General features: G+C 42.2%; 1 protein-coding gene and 1 long non-coding RNA gene across 35 annotated transcripts in view; one reads left to right on the top strand and one right to left on the bottom strand.

Moving 5' to 3' along the window:
* Nucleotides 1-23414, bottom strand: part of MAGI1 (membrane associated guanylate kinase, WW and PDZ domain containing 1) — a 335995-nt gene that overhangs the window by 226396 nt on the left and 86185 nt on the right. The gene's annotated exons all lie outside the window — the stretch shown is intronic.
* On the top strand, nucleotides 282-6226 carry LOC135308154 (uncharacterized). 4 transcript variants are annotated; one of them, XR_010368698.1, is made up of 5 exons: nucleotides 282-1735; nucleotides 3145-3275; nucleotides 3389-3450; nucleotides 3595-3640; nucleotides 4380-5047. It is a non-coding gene; the product is annotated as an uncharacterized LOC135308154 (long non-coding RNA). The 4 variants fall into 4 exon arrangements; XR_010368696.1 differs by lacking the exon at nucleotides 3389-3450 and having other exon boundaries at nucleotides 1507-1735; XR_010368699.1 differs by lacking the exons at nucleotides 3389-3450; nucleotides 3595-3640; nucleotides 4380-5047 and adding an exon at nucleotides 5930-6226 and having other exon boundaries at nucleotides 1507-1735.

The following is a 23414-nucleotide window of genomic DNA, read 5'->3' on the forward strand; positions in this document are numbered from 1 at the left end:
ATTCATGAAGAGACAAGGAAAAATATCTAATATATCCAAACAAATTATTTTGGCTCCCTGGGTTTCTCAGGTAAAGCTCTATGAAGTTTCTTCTCCTGGAAGTTTTTAATTGCATTTTAATTATGCCATGGGTTTTGGGGTAGAGCATTGGCTTAAGCTGAAAAGAATAGGCATCCATCAATCTAACCACAGTATATGCAAAACACTCAGTTCTGCAGTATTTATCCTTCTCTTTCTGTGTGGAAGCCATCTTGCATTTAGTAATTAAACTGAAGGAAGTTCAGCTTTACTATACAGGAAATTTGGGAGAGCTCCCTGCATCTCATATATTTTAATGTGATTTTTTTAAAGTACCTTTATCTGTAAGTAAGGCACTTCAGAGACAAATTTCTCTGCTGTGCTTAAGAATGGGGGAGATAATCAGACCATGATATTTTAACAGGTTTTCTGACAAAGCTGCATTTGCAGGGCTCTCTGGAGTTTCTCCAGGTTTAAGGGACATTCTTGAACTTGCTTGATCAGAGCTGATGCATTTCATTTTCCCCACAGGTTTGCAGCATGAGATAATATCAGAGCACAATTGTCTGTACCCAAATGACTGGTCACTCTCCCCCAAAAAGCAGGATGTCAGGCAACCCCACAACAACAAGCAAAGGTGTATCAGATATGGATTCAGCAGTGCCCCAAGGCATGAGGAGAACAAAGTGTCTCCTTTATCCAATTCAGTATAATGACAGATCACACTGCTTGTCTGGCTCAGTTCAGCTCAACCACCACTTCCTGTTACAGATGTGTGATGGAGGAGGGCTCAAAACTGACAGGTTTTAATCAGATTTGATAGAAACTTGACACAGATGTTGTTGGCTCAGCTCAACATTACACAGAAAGAAAAGCAAAATTTATTCCAATGTTACAGGCGCTGATGTTAGGAAACATCACAAGCCTAGTTGATAATTCTCAGCAACATCTCTTGGTTCCCCTGCAGAGGGGAAATTTTGCCTCATCCCCCCTTAAGTACAGGGGATCATTCCTTCCTGCAGAGCTCTGCTAACCAACACACTGAGCTGCTGTGTCTGAAGTCACCGCACACACCAAGAGGTATCATTAACACATGATGGTGACACATGCCTCTGTTTGCACAGCAACACTTCAATGTCATTGGAAACCTGATATAGTTTGGGGACTTGGATCTGAAGTGTGACGTTCCAATTTAAAATGCATACATTTGGGACAAGGAACAGAGTGACTTATCTGCTTGGTGTTGGGCTGGCAGAATTGCTCACAGCCATATAGGAATTATCTAAATGTTTTCCAGAGAAATCTTCAAATAAACCTTGCACTGGCATTTCCTTCATATTTGCCACCACTTCTGAAAAGTTTTTCAGAGATATTTTTAAAAGTCGTGTTCTTTCCCAGCTTGCCACTTGACTATCCCTGAGAGGTCCCCATGAAATTCAGGGCAGAATGCCAGTCTTGGTGACATCAGCCCCACAAACTTGGTTCCAAAGGTACTGCACTGCCCCTGACACACAACACTCAGCCTCAGCTGCCGATGTGCCAGGTAGTCCTGGACGACTCATTCCACACTCAGCCCTCCCTCTGCACTCAGTCTGTCCCAGAGTCACCTGATTTTTGGAGGTCAAGACTCAGGACAAAGCAGGGACCTCCTAATCCCACCCGAGGCGCTTCCAGCATACAGAGAAAGAATAACAAAGCCAGCTTTGACTGTTAAATGGTGGGTCTTTAAAAAATACTTCCCTCTCCTCATTTCAGAGTAAAACAAACGTTTAGACATTGAATACATGTGACTCTGGCCTTGGTTATACTGGAAAATATAAAATGTAAAGTAATTGAAAGGGACAGGTCAGAACATTTAGCTGATCTTTGCCAGATGCTTTTAATTTCTTGAGTTGGCATATGAGACTATCCTGGTGATGAATGCACTGTTTATACCAGAAATACAGTAATAAAAACAAAGTTCTTAAAAGAAAACGGAAAATATTCTGATATGGCTTTATGAATATGACACACAGACTTGCAGAAACAAACAGCAGCAATTGAAATTGGATAGAAAACTAAAATATCAAACAATTAGGCTTGCTTGAAGAACTGCTGCAGGTCTACATTGCAGCTATGTTATCTTAGCAATTAGCTTGAAGATTATGGCACAGGCAAACAAGCTTATACATCTCTATGGTTTCATGGTATGCAGGCAATAAAAGCTGAAAGAGAATCTTTACATTATTTTATAACTTTAAAAGAACACCATATTGTGTATAACAGGATGAAACACTTGTTTAAAAATTCAGTGTTATTTTAGCATCAATAGCTTTCACTAGCAGCTTTCTGAACACAGCTGCATGGGGAGAAAATTAGTTTCCTAACATTTGCTTCTTCCAAAGGCTAAAAAATGTCATGGCTAAAAAAGTCATGACTGCAACCTTCGGTATAGACTAACACTCATCTAAGTACTAAGCCCTGGCTAAGGGTGGGAAGTTGGAGGTTTACTTGTAGCAAATAAAGAAATGCCAAAGAGAAACAGCAAAACTGAACATTATCTGCAGTGAAATTAATATTCCAGCAGCTTAGAGAGAAAGTAGTTTCTCAGCTGTCTGAGTAAATACTGACAACAAATGAGGTCAGTTACCTGAATTTCTGATGAAATCTGGAAACATTTGGTATTGAAACGTTCCCATGTTAAATACTGCCACACATTTTTTGAAACCCTATCTTTGTGGGGCTTTTTTTCCCCCACTACTGGTTGCCAAGTTCCTGCCCTGGGGGATGAGTGTCCAGCCCTACATATTGCAGAGGACCAGGTAGATGGACAGGGAAAGGCACAACAGGTAGCACTAACACATTCCTCAGCATTCAAATAATGAGATGATTCAGATTCAGACCAAAGACTCATCTCTGTGTTGCTGCATTGAAACTTGAGAGAGGACACAGAGAAAGGTAGTTTGGGAACTAATTATTACCCAACTCAGACCAGTGCAAACTTCATTACTTGTAGGTGGATGATACCAGAGCGACTGCTCTGCTGCCAAGGGCCTTCTGCCCCTGACCTTACTGCAGCCAAATGGGGCCTCAGACAAAGGTCAGCTAACCCAAATAACTTAAAATAAATACACCCTTCCTTGGCAGGGAAAGCAGTGAACTTGCCAGATACATTTCTGCACAGGAGAGGAGGGAACAGAAACGCTGCCCTGGCAGATGACTGGTTAAGTCATGCAGAGCTGCAGGGGAAGAGCAGCTACACTGTGGTGCAGGATGAGGTGAGCAGAACTACTAAAAACTATTGGAAAAACATGACCAATGAGTCAGAAACCTTTGACCACCAAAAGTCACAGCCCTAAAGCTTCAGGCTGCCTTGTTATCTCCATCACAGCTCCAAGAGTTCCAGCTACTGAATTGCCAACTGGTGCCACTCACAGCAACAAATTCCCAGCTGTAGGTAACAAACACCAAATAATTTTGTGCAAGAAAAGCTTCAGTCCCTTCTAAACTGATCTGAATTTTCACTGGCAACATCCTAAACCCCCAGGACTGCCTTCCCTACATCTCAATACTGTCAATAAATTACCTAAATTCCAGGGTAACAGAATGAAACACGGACAAGCCAATGCCGAGAGATCCATTGGTAAGGAAATAGATTTTCCTTCTCTGCATAAAAATTCTAGGAATGTACTGTTAAAGTGATCAAAAGCTTAGTACTGGTGCTGCTAAATCTCTGAGGGTTGCCATTTTGGGTGCCTATTAAGGGTTTATATTTATGTTATAAATCATCTTATTGCATTCTATGGAGAGCAATTTTAACACTAGGATCATACCCCTTAACTAGCTTTTTATAGGAAATTTAAAGGCTGAAGAACAGTAATGGCACTATAAAAGACACCTATTTTTTGCTTCCTGAAAATAATAGCATGCTACACAGCCATGAAAAGAGAAAATGATAGCAGTGCTAACCTGCAATAATTATACTAATAAAAAGAAAATGCTACTGAAGAAATTATGGGGAGAAAGACACTAAAATTTCTGTGTCTAGCTAAAGCGCTAGCATAACCTTTCAGAGAATATATTTGCAAGTACATAAAAAGTTCCAGTTATTTCAAAGGTTATGATTATGTCCTTCCTTTATTTAAATTGACACCAGTTATTACTACACTTTCTTGGTCCAGAGTCTAAAAAATATAAGAAGCATAAATTGTCGATATAAAATTATAGTGTTATTTGTTATTACAGTGTTATTAAAGTAATATTTACCGAGTTGAGGCAGCTTTTTTTTTTTGCCTCCCTAGTGTAAGATTCAGCAAGGAACAGGAAAACCCTGGGTTTATGGCAGAATCAGCTAATGGATTTTTAACTTCCCATATTTTCAGTGAGATGGAGCCAACAGAAATAGAAGAGCAAGAGCTTCCAGCCCCTCTCTGCAAAGTGTATCTGCACAGGGGTCCCCACCTTTAGGTGGACACAGACTTTATTAAATTTGCACTCAGCCAGCAGTTCTCCCTGGGGTTATTAAGGGAAGGGTTGAAGAGGCATCACCAACACTGTGAGAACAGAGAACTGCAGCCAGGAAAGAACAAAATGTGGCTATGGGCAGGAGAAGGTCCGAGTCTTCTTGCCAGACATCCCTCTGATGCACACATGACCCATAGGAAATTCCATGGCAGAAACACAGAGGAAGATCAGCCAAACTCTCTTTTTTCCCAATCTCAGACAGCTGTGGGTACAAAAAAGGGACCCTGGGCTAGATCCCATCACACTTCCACACTTTCAGCAAGCCCACATTTCAACACCAGGGATATTTGTGTTTATAGCAATGGGTAACACTCATGAAATTATGGTAAGGCTCTTAATCACTGGATCTTGTAATGTAATACCAGAAAACATTTTGTTTTCAAATTGTCAAAAGTAACTAAAATTGTTGATGGTTCATGGTTGTAATCCACTAGTTCATGTCAATAACAGCCCAAGACAGTTTATACAAAGTCTCTCCCATTTGGATGATTTGTTGAAGTCTCAAAATAAAAGAGGAACAACATTATTTGTTCATAAATAACACTGCCTTTCATTCTATATAATTCTAAAGATATGCAGTGTTTGCACCTTCACTTCCTACTGACATCATCTTTACCAAGAGCTGTCAGCAAAATGCAAAGAAGTAGAGGGGGAATAACACACAGTTTTATGAGTGCAACCAAATATAAAGAGTTTATGCTGTTGCCTTCAGTTATACACCACTCATCATTCATCCTGAAAGGCAGGAGTGGACACATCAGCAGAACCCAGTTCCTCAAGACACAGCTGCTCGTGTAGCTGATGAAAAGGCAAAGTTTTTCTGTACTTTCTTCAACTTCAGCTTATTTTAAAGGAAATTTACAGAAACAGAATCAGAGCCTAACCATCCATATGACTTACCCCCGCCCCCTCAAGCATCAGCAAGCACAATTCAGCAGAAACCCAGCACAAACCCGTGTCACTAAATGCAAAAGAAAGGACCTAAGGGTAAAAGGGAGCATTAATTCAAACCAAAAATCTGAACAGTACATAAACAGGCACAATAAAAAGAATACACAGCGTGCATCTGGAACTACATGGAAGAGCCAGACCTGTGTTAGTGTAAGTAAGAAAAGGTTTGGAGAGGTCAGTGCACAGGTATCTGAAACACCTTTACTGTTTCAGATACCTGTGAAAGCACCAGCTATCTGAAAGCACCACCTGTTCCCTCCCATAATACACAGGAAATGTCCTGCCCATTGAAAGCGTCAGGAAAATTAATTTTAATCACCAGAGGAAAAGCTGCAGTCCCAAGCTGCCAGCCAAGGCAGTGCCCAGCACCCGTCTCTGCAGCTGAATCTCTGTTGTCAGGAGCAACTGGCAGTGTTTGAGAGAAGAGGAAAAACAAGTGGCAAATTCTTCTTTGCAGCAGTGGAAGAATCCCCAAGACCCACCACAAAGAAGAAGAGAAGATGCAATTTCAATAGGACTGCTGTGGCTCTGTCCCCAAAACTTACTTCCCCCAACAACGACAGGCTCCTCACTGATGTGAGACTCTTTGTGGAGACACAGATTTCTCCTCATCTCTCGGGTGCAAATTGAAGGTGCACCACATTAAACAGAGGAAATGTTTCTTCAACAAGGGAGGAAAAAATCTTTACCTCATCAGTGAGGGGCCCTCCTTGGTAGGTCGTTCTCCAGCAATTGAAATTACTATAGAGCTATACTTTCTTCTTGCTGAAATATTCACAAACTAGTTTAAAACCTTATGTTCCAAGTTAAATTCAGCTCAAAGGCAGTACTGTAGGCTGAGTGAGGTTATTAAGCATTTCCAGATCTCAAAGGTCTTGTGCCACACAATCTTCTGGAGGAAAAAAGAAGGTACCTCCACACTAGTTAGCTGGGAATAAAAAAATACCTAAGTCACTGGCAGCAGTTAAATATACAATTTCCTTTTACTGTTCTGCTTAACTGGGGAGGATATAATCTATATTTTTATAAAAGGATATTAGTCCAGAACAGATCAGGCATGAACAGCAATGCCTTGGCTGAGCCAGGCTAACAGCACATGGGCAGATCCAGCTCAGGGATCAGGCAGCTGTTCTGTTCCTGTAGCCTCTCTCTTTTCTTTTTTTTTTCTTTTCTTTTTTTAAATTCTTCCTCTTCTTTGAATTTGTAATTCAAAACAGTTGCTAAAGAAATCCGAAGTCAAAACTATTCAGCCACTCACAAATGACCCCTGTAACACTTACTTCATTCCCTGCTAACCAGTCTCCCTTTTAAATCTCATTAAGGCTTTGATGAGTGGAAGGGTTACACAAAAGACAGGTGAAAATGAGAATAAAGGAGATAAAAGAAAAGTGCTGAAACCCTCGGAAGAAACTGTTATTAAAAAAAAATACCAAAGCATTTTAATATCTGCACGTAGAGTAAAATTTAAACTATTTCAAACACATGACTTGAAATGTTCCAGCATATTTTGTTTGCTCTTAATGCCGCAGGGATGCAGATAATGAGGACTGCAGTGGCCCAACAGTGATACCAAGCTCAAATGGCTTCAGCCTCCAGAATGAGAAGCCACTTGACCTAGAGGGACACATTCATTAGGTACAGGGTGCACAGGAGTCTGACTCCAAAAATGAGCTCGCTGCAATGAACCTGTGCTAGAGCAGCTCTGTGGGACTGCAGCCAGTGAGGAGCCTCCAGAGCTGGGGAGGAAGGAAGAGCAGGGAAGAGCTGTGATGGACTGGGCATCCCTCTGGGGAGAGAGCAGGGCTTAGAGGAGTGGGGAGTGATGGATTGAAGCAGAGCCTGGGGCAAAGCTGTTTGAATTCAGCTTAGTTTCTCACTACCCAAACCTGGCTTAACTGGCTCGGTATGAACTTTTCACCAAGCTCAATCTGCTTTGCCTTGTCAGTAACTGGTAAGCAAATCTCCCTGCTTTAGCCTTGATCAACAAGCTTTTGGGTGTTATTTTCTCCCTTTGTCCTATTCAGGAGGCAGACAAAGGGTGGGCAGGTGGCAGAGGAACAGGGTAACAGGGTCACCACACCGTCAGGCCAAGGGGAAATGCCAGCTCCAGCTGTAATTCTGCCATCTTGAGTTTTTCTCTGCTGAAAAGTAATGAGTGCTTCTTCATTGTAAAGTGAAAAGCAATGGTGCTTACTCATCTTTTCTCAGCATTTGTGGTCTAAAAAGCAACAGCAGACTAAGCCCATTAACAGAGTCAGAAACCAGGACATGGATGTCCAGTGAAGGGTTAAATCACAGCTAAAAATAAAATAAAAAAAAAATCCAAAACATTGATTCTGATTTCCCACAGCTGCTTTCAGGCTCCACCCCACTCCCCTAAGAGTTTATTTTGCTATTTTTTAACCATAATGAAAGATCAAGCCCAACACTCTTTTAGTTTTAAGATTTACCTTGATTTAAAGGCCTCCATAAAGTGGTGCATAATTACACCAAAGGGAGGGATGATTTTAGTGTGGTGTTTTTTAAATCAATACAATTACACTGGTTATAACTACTAATGCAAACACAGGGATGGTGGGAGGAAGATGCCTCATGCTGCTGATAGTCCATTCTTTATCTCCCCTGGGACCAGCTGTACAACCACAGTGTCACCCTGCAGCCCCTCCTGTTCTGGGGTACAGCAGGGCTCTATTTATAATAACTGTACCATTATTTTGGATGGAGTCAAAATGCTCTAGTTAGGTTTTTGCTCCTCACCAAGGCAGCAAACTGACTGCCAGCCCCATGTTAGGGAAACCTTGGGTGACACAGCACAGCCCCAGGCTGGGCTCCAGGGTACCAGGGTGGTGCCAGCTGAAATCTTTTTTTGGGCTGGCTCCACTCCTATTGCAGGATTGTGTTTCACCAAGGCACAAGGGATAAAGGGCCAGGAAAACAACCCAAACCAAACCACAAGCCCTCCTCCTCCCCCCAAATAAACAGCTGTTTTGGCAGGACTGGGAATGCTCCAAGAGCAGGGAGCACAGCATGAGGATGTTGGCAAGGAGCTGCTTTTACACCTGGCTTCTCACATCACATTTGCCTGCCCAAAATGGAAAACACAGATGGGCCTTGCCCCTCCACCCAGCAACCCCTCCCTGTTCAGCAGGGCATTTCAACGTGTTTAACTTGAGGCTTGTACTTAAATTCCACTGATTTAGATAGGACTTAATTACATGCTTGAATGCCTTTCTCAGCTGGGTGAAGTGTAAATACTTACTTAATATAGTTTGATGAACTGGCACCCAAGGCAAACAAGACCTATTTTGCTGAGCTAATGTTGGGACTTCATCATGTAAAGAAAAACACTTTAGGGAAAGTTGCCTAGCATCACATGCAGCAGTCCTTTTAATTCAGCAAATATCTGCCCCTTTCTCACTGGACTTTCAGTTGAGTTTCACCTTGTACTTTGTGTCATGAGTAGAAAAATCACAGAAAAGTGAAAAATACTTCCCCAGTGTTACCCAAGAGATGAGGGAAGTTAGGCAGGAACACACTGCACAGGGCACTGACCAGTGCCTGCAACACAGAGATCATCACTGGACTTCAGCTACAACCCCTAAGGCAAGAAACAACCAAAGATTTTAGCATCTAATCTGATTTAATGTTCCATAGGCTTATCTTGGCCATTAAACTCAGGTGCTCCCTTCATTTGGTTGCAAACAGTATGGCCACAGCATGAAGTCTGAGAGCAGAAGTCCAGGACAACCTATTACAGATGACTATGACCAGAAAAGGAAATCAAAATATTATTTAGGTTTGTCATTTGAGTAATGGGAGATCAAGATGAAAAGACAAAAAGTCCCAATGCCATATGACAGAAATACACATTGTTGCATTGTTCATATGATAGTAATAAAAGTAATAAAGACCATAAAGATGAGAGATCTGCAGAACAGCTTTAAGTACCACTGAGATAATCCATTTCATTGGCCAATATCTTCATTTAGAACAAAATAAATATACCACTCAAGAAACTGCAAATAAAGCAGTTCCATAGAACTAAATTTTACTTTCTTTTCAAAAAGGTATAAAAAGAAGTTATTTTTAAAAAATAACTAATATATAAACACCCACATATGTTGCAATTATATCAAATTGAAAGGAGTTTTAATTTTGATGGGACATACGAACTTTGGGCATGCATACCACTGAAATAATGAAATCCAGTTTCACCCATTAGAACAGGGAAAAAAAAAACAAAAAAACAAAAAGGGGGTTAAAAAAAGAGATGACAACAATGAAAGCTGGTGCCCCTCAGTGGAACCACAGATTTAATAGAAAGCATGTTTCTGTGTTGCCTACAGCCAGGAGCAGATGAAAGACACTTGTGCGATTAGTTAACAAGTGGTCATTTAATCCCCCTGACAAACCCTCCTTTCAATTGCAGCTTCTCCTGTTACCACTCCACGTTTGAATGCCCTGTTCAGCTGTGCACAGATCACAGGTCTGCATTCCTACACAGAGCACAGATCCCCCCACTTCTGCCAGTAAAACTAGCAAGTACTTTACCGACTCCCAACTGTATTTTCTTCTGTTCCTCACAAATTTAATACAAACATGATCCTAGATTTATGCTTCAGGAAAAAGTCCTTAATACATGAGGCCTCCAGTACATGGGAAGTACATGATTCACCTCACCCAAATCCCTAACCTGAGTGGCTCCAGGATATAGATGCTGGAAAACGTTGCTCTAAGACAGAAATTCACCACAGATCTCCCATATCACTTGTTCCATGTCCTTACACAGTAAACATCAGACAGCTCATCTTCTTTTCAAAGATCAAGAAGTTACTTCAGGGGAAAAAAGGAGGTAAATCAAAGTAAGAGTTTAAATATGGGCAGCTCTTCAAGAGCACAGCACACAGGATGTAAACACATATTTAAAATAATACATAAGGGCTAAAGGAGGCACAACCGTGTTCATCAAGTTATGTGCTGTGCCACACTGTCTTCAATGTTCATGGGTGGTATTAACAGGTTTTGCCTTGCCAAGCACCCTTTATGATTATAGCCTTCTCAGAATTAAAGTATGTGATCACTAATTTGAGCCTCCAGATGGGTTTGGCTCCTGGCTTTGACACTGCTCTTAATTTCTGAGAGAAGCCTTCATTATAACAATGGGTAATTTGTAATACCCGCATTTAAATACTTCCTCTTAAAAGGGAACTTCTGGTTGTATTACACCTTGCAAGCACAATTCATGAGATAAAGCAGAAAAATAATCATCATCTCTTGCTCACTCCCTTCCCTTATCTAATCACTTCATGAAAAATTACTCAAAGGTGCTTTTAAGGCCAAGGAGTAATTTGGTTTCCAGTCATTGACTTTCAAATAGATAGCTGGAAGCAGTGCAAATTTCTTAAATTCCACAACAGTAGCAAGTTACTGAGCTTCCCTTTCATCTCAACCACTCAATTTATGCTCCAGCACACATTACTGCAGATATGACCTCTTCCATCACCAACCAGTCACACTGCCACTATTAATGCAAACAGCCTTGCTCTACAGCTACGTGTGAGCAAATTAATTCAACTCATCTCAAATTGACTTTGCAGAGTCCCAGCTAGGCTCTAGAAAAGTTTAGACAAAGCTCTAATTTTTAGCTGTCCTAGACTGAAATAATCAATATTTGTCCCATCTAGCATTGGTGCTTCAAGTTTGATAGATATTGGTGATTGACTGTTCAGCCTGTGCAAACAGTCTTATCCCAGATTAGCATCTTCTCTGATGAGTCAGTCAAGTTACAGGCTCTGGGCACAAATGAACAAGACATTGGAGGGGAAGTTTGAGAAGTTTAAACCTCTAGCATAATTCTGCAGAAATTGTCTGCACTGAATGGGTTATGTATTTCATTTAAAAAGAGCTTTTAATTACTTTGTCATTTAGGATAGTCTTGGGGTTTTTTTTGTTGGGTTTTTTCAACTTGAGCATTACTGAAAAATCAGATTTTAGTCAAACTGATACTCCTTTGCCCCTAAAATCCTATTTGTATTCATATCTTTAACTGAATTACTATCTGGTAGGCATAGCAGTAAAGACTTAGGAAGATCCAACTTGTCTTTCATAAAGAAAAATATCCCCTAAAAGCTGGGTCCCAGCCATATGGAACAGTACCACTCACAGGTTCAGAGGTGGTAGGGTCACAGTCTGCAGATAAAAATTTCATACTCCAGGTTTCTCTTTTTTCTTTTCAAAGTAAATTAATGCTTCTTTGCAATCCAGTTAATAGACTTAATAGACAGATGTGAACTATCAAAAAAGTCTTTGCAGTACCTACATTTAAATATAATATATCCCATAAAATCAAGGTGAATGACCACAGCCATTTCAAGGCTGCTGAAACTCACTGCCCCAAATTCCCAAGAATTTCACACCATCCCTTGGGCATTAAGGGGCACATCCTCCAGGCTCAGCAAAACCAGCATTGCAATGACACAAGAGTCAAAGAGGAATATTTATCTGTATGAACTTAAGACATTTACTTAACTAAGAGACAACCATGACATCTGTGTTCTGCGACAGGATTTTCACAAATAAATTAATAAACGAACTCAGAGTGCACAAACTGCTGCTCACCACGAGAGGGCACGTTTTAAAAACCTAAAGCAGAAAACTCCTGCTCAGGAGCAGATGTTATTCCGGTGAGGGAATGAAGGTTTGGGGCATGAGGTGGGAAAGTGCTGGGGGAAAAGTCAGCACAAAGATTGAAAATGTGAAACGTCAATAACTGCACTCAGGCTTGATGCAGGACAAACATTCCTGTGACAGACTGAGCATTTCTTTGCTGACACTGGTGCTGTGTGGACACCAAAGGTACTTTGCACTTCTGCTGTCACCTCAAAATGTCAGCTGTGATTTCAGAACGCTCACAAAGTCAATGCTGCTCTTCTCTTCTAGTAAGGAAATTATTTATGCAGTTAAACTGCGCTCAGAAGTACTGATATTAAAATGTTCTATGAAAGGAAGCACTCATCTCTCCTTCAAGCTGCAGAATAACACACACTGCCCTGCCAGCTTTATTTCTGGGCTGCATTTGTCAGAGCACGCTGGAAACCTGCTGCAGACAGAGCAGCAGCACTGCTCTGTTCCAAACGGTGCCTGGGAGCTGAGAATGCAGGTCTGCAGGAAGGTCATTATTTCATGTACAGCTTTGTAGAGGCATCTTGTACAGATTCAGACTTCTGCTACAATTCTTTTAGACAGAGAAGATAGCCCATTACCTGCTTTAGTTAACAGTGAATTAGCATGCAGCTGCTATAAGGATATATATTTTCCTTTATTCACCGTAGTATTTATCACAAATATGAATATTACCATTTTCCCAACAGTTTATGAAAAGCATTACAAATAAAACATCCCTTTACAATACAAAATAAAATTACATGTTATTTTAAAAAATTGCTGGGAAATACAGCAAGTACATTCAACCTAAAAGAAAATACATTTTTAATTCAACTATTTGAAAAACATACAATTCATTCACATGTCCAGTTATTATTATTTTCTGATTAGAGGCAAAACAGTGACACTTTTCCTTGGCAAACACTTGTTCAAAAGGGGAGCAGCCAATACTGGCTCCAGTACCTTACTCTGTGCCATCCCATTCAGGGCTTTCCACATCAATTTCCCTGCTAATAAACCTTTTCAAAACATTTCAAAGCAAACTTGCTCTCCTCATTTGCTCTCAGATTTCTACAAGCCTGAGATCAGGGCTCTGTATAGTGAAACAATTAACAATGACTCTCTTCTACTCCTTGACACCACAAAGCCTGTGGATAATAAAAACTCAGCACTTGTGTCAAAACTTTCTTTATGTTGAAATATAGCCATGTACAATGCTAAGGAAAACATTATAATTCAGCTTGCAAGAAAATCTGATGAATTCAGTGGGACTTTCTGCACCAGAGCAGTCATTCAAACAGTATTGGCAGAACAATCAACCAAAGCCAAAACACTTAACAGCCCAATTTATGCTAAAAATTTCTAGCAGCAAAGGGGCATGAGAAGCAATATCTGTCTGGCAAAGGCAGAGGGTTGATGCTCAGTTATTTCTTAAATTAAGGCTGCTAAAGGACACTTGATTTCACACCAGCTCCAGAGGCACAATGAAAACTGTCACAAGTGAGCCCAGGGAACTCAACCACTGTGCCACAACCTGCACATGTCTGTGGGTCATTCTTTTACCAACAGACACCTCTGGAAAGCACTTAGCAGCTAAGGAAGGCTCTTCAGAAGCTGGTATGCATCAAAATTAGTGGATGCTGACTCTCAAAAGGAGGGATGAATGTTTTCCTTAGTTTTGTACGGCCAGAAACTATACAAATAGAAATACTAAATTGTTTTGGTTCTGAGAGAATATAAACAGAATAATAAAGCAAAATCCCCCCATCATGATTAGAGAGCTTATCCACCCTCTCCAGAAGATGGTACCCTAGGTTAGGGGTTGCCATCTTCCTAGCACATAGCACAGGTGACGTCTGAGGTGACACTTCAGGGACTGGCACATGGGAAGGAGAGCGATGGCTGGGTACAGGACTGTCCATGGCAGAGGCAGTGCACTGCTGCCCCATCTGCTCCAGGAACCTCTCAGGCACATGAACTTTCACCAGGATGACCACACCTCCTGCCCAGCACAGGTTACAAGCTCGAGACCTTGCCAGCATCCAGCAAGTCTAGAGGTGAGTCTTAACCTACACAATCCCTCAAACATCCCTCCTCTTCCCCAGCCTTCTTCCCAAATCCTCTCCAGCATCCTTTCAGGCTCAACTGACCACAAACTATGTCAACACCAATCCTACAGACTCCAGTCTGCAGCAGAGCAGGCAGAAGCTCTGCTTCACTGCACCCATACAAACCAGAGCTTTCACCCCAGCCTTGGTTCAGCCCTAAACTGGCAGTGATGATGTCAGGGCAGGGCTGACAAGGGAGCCTGACATCCCTCAGCCACCTCCAGCCTGACACATCTGGCACCATTTGCTGCAGGAGTATCCATGCAGGAAGGCCAAATCCAAGAAACTTCCACTGGGCCCACCCCAGTCAGCCGAAATGCCAGTCATCCCTTCAGTGGGCATCCTCTGAGCCAGCTTTTGCTCATGTGCCACAAATGTTTACATTGTCCAAGGCAGGATTGTCACCTACTCTCAGGTCTGTAAAACAACCTTGATGTCAGAAGCCCAGTTAAGGAGTGCAGCAACACCCAGCTATGCTGAATTTAAGCTGTACAACCCTGTGCAGCTGCCCACTCTCCTGAAAGCAATCAAAGCAATACTCTGCAAACAATTGCTACTTTATCTAAAGAATTAATTATAAAAAACTCAACAGTGCAAATGGTATTCACTATTTAGGACCATCACTTCATCCAGGAGCATGCACAGTAACCACAGCAATGCTCTCATTACATGCTGGCTGTTGTACTGGTCTACCCTGAGAAGGAATAATTCCACTTACAGCCAGGCAAATTCAGTGAAATTTATCCATGGAAACATTGCACAGATATTATTTCAAAGATATTATATCATGTGAATCTCTATAGAAACTTCTTGTATGGAAGGTGACAGCTAAATGGAGGTACAAAATAATAATTATAGGGCATCAAGCCCATGTCCCTCTTTGTACAGCTTTCGTTTGAACTTTTGAGCTAATTACTGTTTTCTAAGAATACCACTGGGCAGGAAACAGGCCTCGCTAATGGTAAAACTAAAGACTGCTTGGGTTGAAAAATTTAGCTGAAAATCATGACAGCTTCAGCAAGAGAGAGTCCCTGGAGCCACAGCGGTGTTGGCTCCAGAGGGAGCCACTGTCTCGCTTTTGCAGTGGCAGCCAGAGGCCAGCACACAGAAAAACAGCAGCAGCTGAGCACCACAAAGGTTTTCCAGGGCAAGGCAGAGAGGGTACGAGGGCAGTCTCTCTGCATTGGATGATGAGTATGTAACAAAGCTGCTTTCCCCACGATAAGTGACAGCAATCGTGTGCATTGTGCTGTGTACTGAAACAAAGCAGATTGTTTTGTAAAGAACACAAACAGTCGAGTGCTGCCAGGCGAGAGCGAGCGTGGGTGCACCCATACGTGTGTGCAGCAGAGGAAAAGAGCAGTTTGCACTCAGAAAACATGCTCTGGGCTTGAAACACCCTTGAGGAAAGAGCCCACAGAAGAGCTAACCAATAAGTAATTGAGAAGAAAAGCAAAAAGCAGTCTGTTAAAAAGATGTAAGAGCATCTTCTATGCAACTCCTCCCAGACACCTGCAGCATTGTTTTTGCCTTGTTAAACAACAGAACAAGGCCTCCTTTTGTGATTGCTTGAACTGTCCCAACCTTGGACTGTGCTCAGCTGGACAACTTCTGATCACTGTGATCATACCAAGTAGATGAGATGAGCAGATTGGGAGGGTCAGAAAGGCCAGTCAACACACCTTGACATGGACAGAATACACAGCCAAGAGCAAGGACAGAGGCTCATTGCTTCTGCGAGTCCTGGAGAGGGCAAGAACATGCTCACTGCAGGGAAGAATTGCACTGATTCTTTTAAGATACAGCCGAGGCAGCTGGCTGAAGGGGCCACCAAGATCCCCAGCAGTGCTAAGCTCTAAAAGCAGGTGTTGATCAGCACCCAAAATAGTTGCACTTTCAAGTCCAACAATTTTATCTCCATAACTTGCAGTAACTTGGCTGCATTAGAGAGACATTCAAGGTCCTATACCTTCCCAAAGCTTCCCCAGATTCATTATCCTTTCTCTATGGTGGGAATAGTCTATCTCAAAGCTGTATCAACTCTAATGCAGAGCAGAGCATTTGCCTTGATCTCTTCTAAGAAGTCACAGTGTGGAGGGGTGGGAGAGTTATGGGCAGATATAGCCCAGATACATTTTCTCTTTTACAGTGGTCCAAGTATGACTGCCAACTAAAATCAAAGTTTTGTGGTTTTCTGTCTGCATAGCAGCAGTCAGCTTTTGTGAGTGGAAACTAAATCCCAGAGACACACAAGAGCCAGGCTGGTAAACACTCTGGCTTTCAGCAAAGCAGGAGAGCACATTTTGCAGATAAATAAAGCAACAAGACACAAGTTAGGGAGGCTGGTTTAGCTCTACCTGCTGCATGCCATTAAAAAATGTAAGATATGTATCTGTGCTACAGCTCATTCTCTGGAAGACTAATGGACTTAAGTTTAACATCTCACTAAAGAGGACTCAGCCAAAGGAGCACTCCCATTCCGTGCTGCACAATGGACCAAGGCTGCCCAGAGCAGCAGGAGAGGCTCCCAGGGTTCACTTCCAGCAAATGTGGTGCATGTCACAATTCAGCCTCCTCTGCCCTGTTCACATCAGCCCTCCCAGCAGGAAAACATCCATCAGGAGCTGGTTCTAGCCTGGCCATCCAGGTGAGATCGGCCAAGCACAGAAGGAATCTAACAAACCACACAGACCTCAAAAGGAGGGAGGTGGTGGCTCACAGCTCTGCTCTGCCCTTTGAGCAGGTTCAGAGCTTTACCCCCACCTTTAAATCCCAAAGCAGAAGAGGACAGGAGCATGTGCCAGCCTGCCAGCCAAAGGATGTTCACCCCTTCCCCTGGACGCCTTGCCGGGCAAGCACAGCTCACAGGCAGCTCCACAACTTCTCTGACGTCTGTCTCATCACCTGCTTCAGCAGGTAAACTGGAAGTGAAGCCAAACTGGATTATTTAGTGTCCTGAGGGAGCAGAAATAACTCACCAGGAGATGTGCTCTGTACAGGGAGCCTGGCTGACCACTGGCACCCCCCAAGTGCAGCAGCCCAGCTTTGTGCTGTGCCATGAAAAAGCTTCCCCTAGGTACTCAATGGCTGTTTCAGTATTGCATATGGTTTGCTCACAGGTAAAGATCTACTCTCTAAGGAGAGAGCAGAAAGAAGCACCTGGTGAGCTATGGCTCCTTCCACTGCAGAATTCCTAGGTCCCCTCTGCAGGCTAATGAGTTGGGGCACCACAGCCCCAAACAGTCTTTTGCTCTGGAACAGATCAATTGCTTTATCTTTCCTCATATCAGAATGCAGTTGTGATATAACACCAGTTACACAGAGGTTCTACTAACACTCATTACACTATAATGAGCATTTGAGGCAGAAATTCCATAGAAGATGATTTATAACACTGTCTGAATGCATTTACTATATCAAGCAGAATAAAATCAAAGAAATGCAAGTACATGTGTTTAAATGAAAAGCTTTGCATTGCTCAAGCAAAGAAGATAAAGACAGTAAAAAATACAAGCAGAAAAAACTAATTATGAAAATCAAAATCCTTTTGAACAGTCTGGATGGTCATTTGGAAATAAATCTCTATTCTTAATGCCTCAAAACTCCTGCTATGTCAAGCTTATTGCCAGAAGAAAGGCTGCTTACAAAGATAATTTTCTTTCATTAACATACAACAAAGTATTTATATGAAGAAATTCCAGATGGAGAGCAAGGCTTTTTACCTCCCTCTGCCACCAACATGCTGTAGAGTCAACTTTCCTTAAAACACATCATCTGCTGAATTAAGGGGAAATTTAGTAGCTCACAGAAAAAGAAAAAATAAAGGAGGACAAATGAAAAGCTTGGCCTGACATGTTAATCTCTGTTGCTTTAATTATTGTGTTTAATGTCAATTGGAGAGAAAAAGAAGTAAGAGACTACAACAAAGCTGTGTGTCCTGGATGCAGCATGCTCAGCAGGACTTCTGCCAAAAGCACGATGTTTTTATCAAAACAGCTTCTGATTAATCTTTCCCTCTCCCTCTGACAGTCCTGTGTGTTTCCATCTCTTGATTTAGAGCCAAATTATCTCCATGTTCCAAGGGTTAATGCTCTCAAAAGTCTCATTATGGCAGCTATCTGCCCAGAGCTACTCCATGTAAACTAAAACACACAACAACCCCCAGCACATGATGCCAATACTACATGAAAGAGATAAGACAGTATTTCTTTGACTGTGCAAAATCAGTGCAGCTGACTTATGTGGCAGATTTAGGACTTGCTCATACCCTGATGAGCCCATCCTGGAGCTAAGCAGGGTAAGTCCTCACTGCCAGCACCGAGTCTCAAGTCTGGCTACTGGCACTTGCAAAATAACAGGCTGCTGCAGGGAATCTTCAATTTGAACCTTCCCATCAATAATGTCAGAGGGAGAAATGCTACAGCTGAACACTATTTTTGGTTGATTGAAAGCTATAGGTTAAAAAAAAAAAATCAATAAATTAAAGGGAGGGGTGGGAAAAAGAACCCACTTAAAACACTTCTTACTTTTGTATTCCTTGTCAATGAGCCCACTAGAGCAGCAGGTCTTTGACCATTAGGGAATCAGGGAATTACATTGCTCACTGCCTCATCTGTGTCCATCTCGGAGGCACCAAGAACCACAGCAGCCCTGGCCATTAAACACTTCACAAATAAAAATCCTGGCACCAACACTTTTGCTTGAACAAAGGAGACACCAGTAAGCTTAAAAGGGAGAGTCAGGAGAATGGGGTTGTTCTGAACCACAGTGGCTGCATGCTCTGGCACTGGGGCCAACAGGATGGGTCCAAGGTGTCCAGCCTCTCCTTTGCCCATAACTGCCCATGCTGGGGGACAACTGGAGCCTGCTGCTGCATTTCTAAGGAAGAGTTCTGAATGGCAATTCAGGCCAGCCAGGGCCTCCTAACCAGCATTTGCTTTGCCCATGAGGTTTCCACACACATCCAACCTTGGAGAACAAAAGAGCATGACAGGACTGTGTGCTTGCAGCAGACAGGAGGCAACTTGATGAAGGAAGGCACAGAATCACCCCTCAGTCCTTACCTTTCCCCCAGCTACATTTTCAGGGAAAGATCTTGCAGCACTTCAATCCCAGCTCTTGGTGGAAGGCAGCAAAGCAGTTCATGAAAGAGAGTACAAAGCACTCTTGGCAGCATCTTTCTTACTTGCTAACAGGGTTGTCCTGATCTGGCTCTACAATCAAACAAACGAGGCAGAGGGGTCATGTTTCACTTGGGTGAGTTCAGGGTCTTCATGGACTGTTGGGCCCCAAAGTGTTCCCTGCCCCAGAGCCTACTGCCATCAGCTCACGCCACCTCTCAGTCAAGCTGCACAGATTCATTAGTTCTGTAACAGCTTTCTTTATCTAACTGGGATTTTTTTTCTGCAGCACATCTCTGAGGCATAAACCAAGGCTGGAAAAAAACCTAATTAGCGTAGACAGCACTGCAATGCAATTCTCAATCTTAACAGCCACTAAGTTTTCAGGAGAGAGAGCAGAAAGCAATAAATGCTGGTACACTGAGATCTAATGAAACCTGTGAAAATCATTGCAGTAGAGACACCCTATTGTATAAGGATTTAGATTTGAAAGGCCATAAGGAAATGCCTTTTAATTACAATTATATATGTAAAGACAACAGTTACTTTGCTACAGTGCTTGTTCAAGGCTTTATTGTTAATTAGTTTACACAATGAAGCAGAAGAAAGTTGAGGGGAAAAAAAAGAAAGGTTATTTGCTCTAAATATTAACATTTGTCTGTTAATTTTGCTAGAAGCTCATTCATAAGCTGTACCACAGTTCAAAACTAAGGATGAGAAAACCTTCTCTTTGCTTTGCTACACTGTGGAATTTGCAAAATGCAGTTTATGCCATGGAGAGCAGACACAAATATTGGAACTATTTCCTTAATATTTCCTTAAATGTTTTTCATTAAGGCTTTGGCACAGGATGGAAAAGCAGCAACACATCACTGAGCTTCTGCCAGAGCTCAGCCCAAGGTCAGCCAGCCCCACAGAACAACAATACAACTCCCACTCTGTTCCACCAGCTCAGCTTCCCAGGAGCTGGGAGGTACCCAGGCTCCTGACAGCCTCACACTGCCTTCCCACCCAGCCCCACTGCCAGAGATGCTTGGCTACATCCTTTGGGAACAGGGACTGTGCTTTCCAAAAGGGCTCATGGGGCAAGCTGGATTTGCACTTGGGCACTGACTGTGTGTGAAACATTTTGATCTCTATTCCTAAGAGGGAAGACATTCTCTGCTTTTAAAATATGGCAAACAGGCTTTGAAGGCAGAGACTCCATCATTTCAGTGCCTGATTTGCAGGGGGTAAGAAATTCACCCTAATGAGAAGGCTTCACAATAGGAAATGGAAGGATAAAGTAACTCCTATTTTGAAAGGCTTCACTGTCTGCTCATTCCAGCCTTCTCAAAAGAGCTACAACTGTCAGCACAGTCTGGGCAAGACAAGAAACCATGTCAAGACCTGAAGTTCAAATAGGTGGATACAGCTCACAGAAACTCTTACACTAACCAGCACCTGTTTCCTATTGACTGCTTCTTTCCACTAAAAGGCAAGATGCTGCAGAGAGGAAAGAAAGCCACATCCATTTCCTAATGTCATTCCTTTCCTACAGCCTGGACTTGCAGGTAGTAGGGAAAAAAAAAGCCAAGAAAACAAATATCTTATAAGTTTGATATCTTGCACATGTACATATACCCCTTCATCACATAAATCAAAACTCTCCTGGTCTTTTACTCAGCTGTACAGAACAAGGTCAAATGTGAGCCAGTTACTCACATGTAATCTCTCTTCTCCTTGTACTGTCATAAGCACAAAAGGTGGCAGCAGGTAATGTCACTATCCACTCCAGCTCAGTGCTGAGGTGTAATCACCCTGAAACAACCACTGATCTTGTGGCAGCTTGAGTGCAAAACCCCAGTAGGATGTCTAGCCCAAAGGAAAAGGGTGCCAGAAGAGCTGGGACAAGTTTGGCACTGATCAGCTGTGCAGCTGTGGGCACCTCACTCTCCATCACCACACCTTGGCCTTCTCTCCTCCTAAGCTCCACAGAACTCTCCCTTTTTTGATTTAGATTCTGGCAGGAGTACAAGCTTCTGCTGTCCTGAGAGTTTTGTGCCTGAGAATGCCTCAACCTCTCCCTGCTGAAAGTAGCTACAAGAGAACAACTTACACACAGTTTAAAAGCAGCTGCTAAGCATATTCCCACTCAGCTGTCTTATAAACTGAAATGGGAAAAGGCACCTAGTTATTTTTCAAGATACTGAGCTTCTACTGAAGCACAGCAAGAGATTGTTCTCTCAGCCTACCAGCTTAGTCTGTCTACCATTAATTGAAACAGGGCAAAAGACTTAAAAATGCCATAAGCCAAGTACCACATAATAGTTTTTGCCTTAATACCAGCAAACTCTTTGAAATAAGTTAATAGTAACACAGAGGATTTTGATAATGCTGCATCTCTTTTCCTTGTAAGGGTCAACAACAAAAACTGTAAAGCTGAGACCCCATTTGAAAAAAAAAAAAAATAAACCAAACCCAAACATATCCAAGAGTTAGAATAGACAAGCCTTCATTTTGTGGTCTTCTTTCTAGCTATAGGGCAGTGACAAGCACTTTTACAAGTATCTCCTCTTCCCAAGACAGGCATCAGCAGGCAAATTCCCATGAAGTTCAGGAAGATCACTAAAATGATGTTTGCACTTAGTCCCTGAAGATATTTTATTATGTGGGAAAAATACCATATTAAAATCCTAGTAAAGATTTTCTTTTCAGTCATTGAGACTTGCACAATACCCAATGGTCTAATGAAAGAACTTTCAGCTTATTTTTTTTAAAATATTCATTAAAACTGTACAACAATGTCCCTGAAATGAGAGTTCAGTAGCACACCAAACTCACTCAGGATCAGCTTCTCACTGGAGCTGCAACAGTGTAGTAGGAAAAAGAAAAAAGCTCTGAAGACTAAAATCGGTAACTTTGATGCACCTCCAGTGTCAAATCAACAAAGAGGCATGTCCTGAACATCTGGCAAACACACATACAATAGGCTACATGCAAAATGAGCCTCATTAGATAAATCCATTAGTCAAGATAAGAAGCCTGTCCTCCTGAAGGCACTTTCTTCGTTTGTAGGACAAATTTATTTCTTCACAGCACATCAGAATTCAGGCTGCTGCTCCACCCAACATCACCTCCTTGACCTTCATACAGTGCATGCCTTCCCTGAGCCCATTACAGAGTTCTGAGTAACTCCAGAAGAGGCAAGGGCAGGGAGAGCCCAGACAGCCAGTGCTGATGGAACCTGGCACCTTCAGACTACACTGTGAGCCAAGGACCTCACCAGCTCTGAGCCATCTCCAAAAATGCTTTATAAAGTTACAGGGTGCCTTGGAGGACTACTGAAAATTACTATCAAATGGGTTTGGGCAGCAAGAGAAATCTTTGGATATTTCCTTTTAACCATTTCCTATTGCTACTACAGATCTTTCACTGACACTTGATGTAACTCTCATGCAACAACATTTTGCCTTCCCTAGGAACCTCAGGGCTCCAACACAAGCTGCAATATCCTTCAGACAGAAACACCCTGCAGGAGAAGGCAGAAACACTGCTGAGGACAGCAGGTATGTCTTCATTCCAGTACTAAAGAATCCAGAAAAGTCCATGATCAGAGACTGGCTGACAAAAGCATCATCTTCAGGAAACTGCTCTCCATCAGTTGACTGAAAACATCCACAGGAGGAAATTCACATTTGTGTCTCAGTGCAGAGCCTGTGAAAACCTGAGTCCTGTGACTCAGACATAGAAGGTTGCGGCTCTGACTGATGGTAAAATGTATATGTTCCCAATTCAAAGAAATAGGGTTTGCATCTACTACAAGAAGGCAATATCAAATCCAAAGAGCTGCCTTGACAGGTCTTCAATGGCATTTTAGTTCTCTGACATGCAAATCAAACATAACAGGATTTTTTATTAATTTCAACTAGCCTTCATTAGCTGTTACTTTAGTTTTAAATGGTGTCTAAGGACCAGTATCATCAATCCCACAGCAATAAATTGCCTGAATAAAATATAAGCAAAAATTACTTATGTAAGAGATACTTTTGTCTTAATAACACAGGTCAAT

This window comes from Passer domesticus, chromosome 9 (genome assembly GCF_036417665.1).
Source record: "Passer domesticus isolate bPasDom1 chromosome 9, bPasDom1.hap1, whole genome shotgun sequence".
Lineage (NCBI taxonomy): Eukaryota > Metazoa > Chordata > Aves > Passeriformes > Passeridae > Passer > Passer domesticus.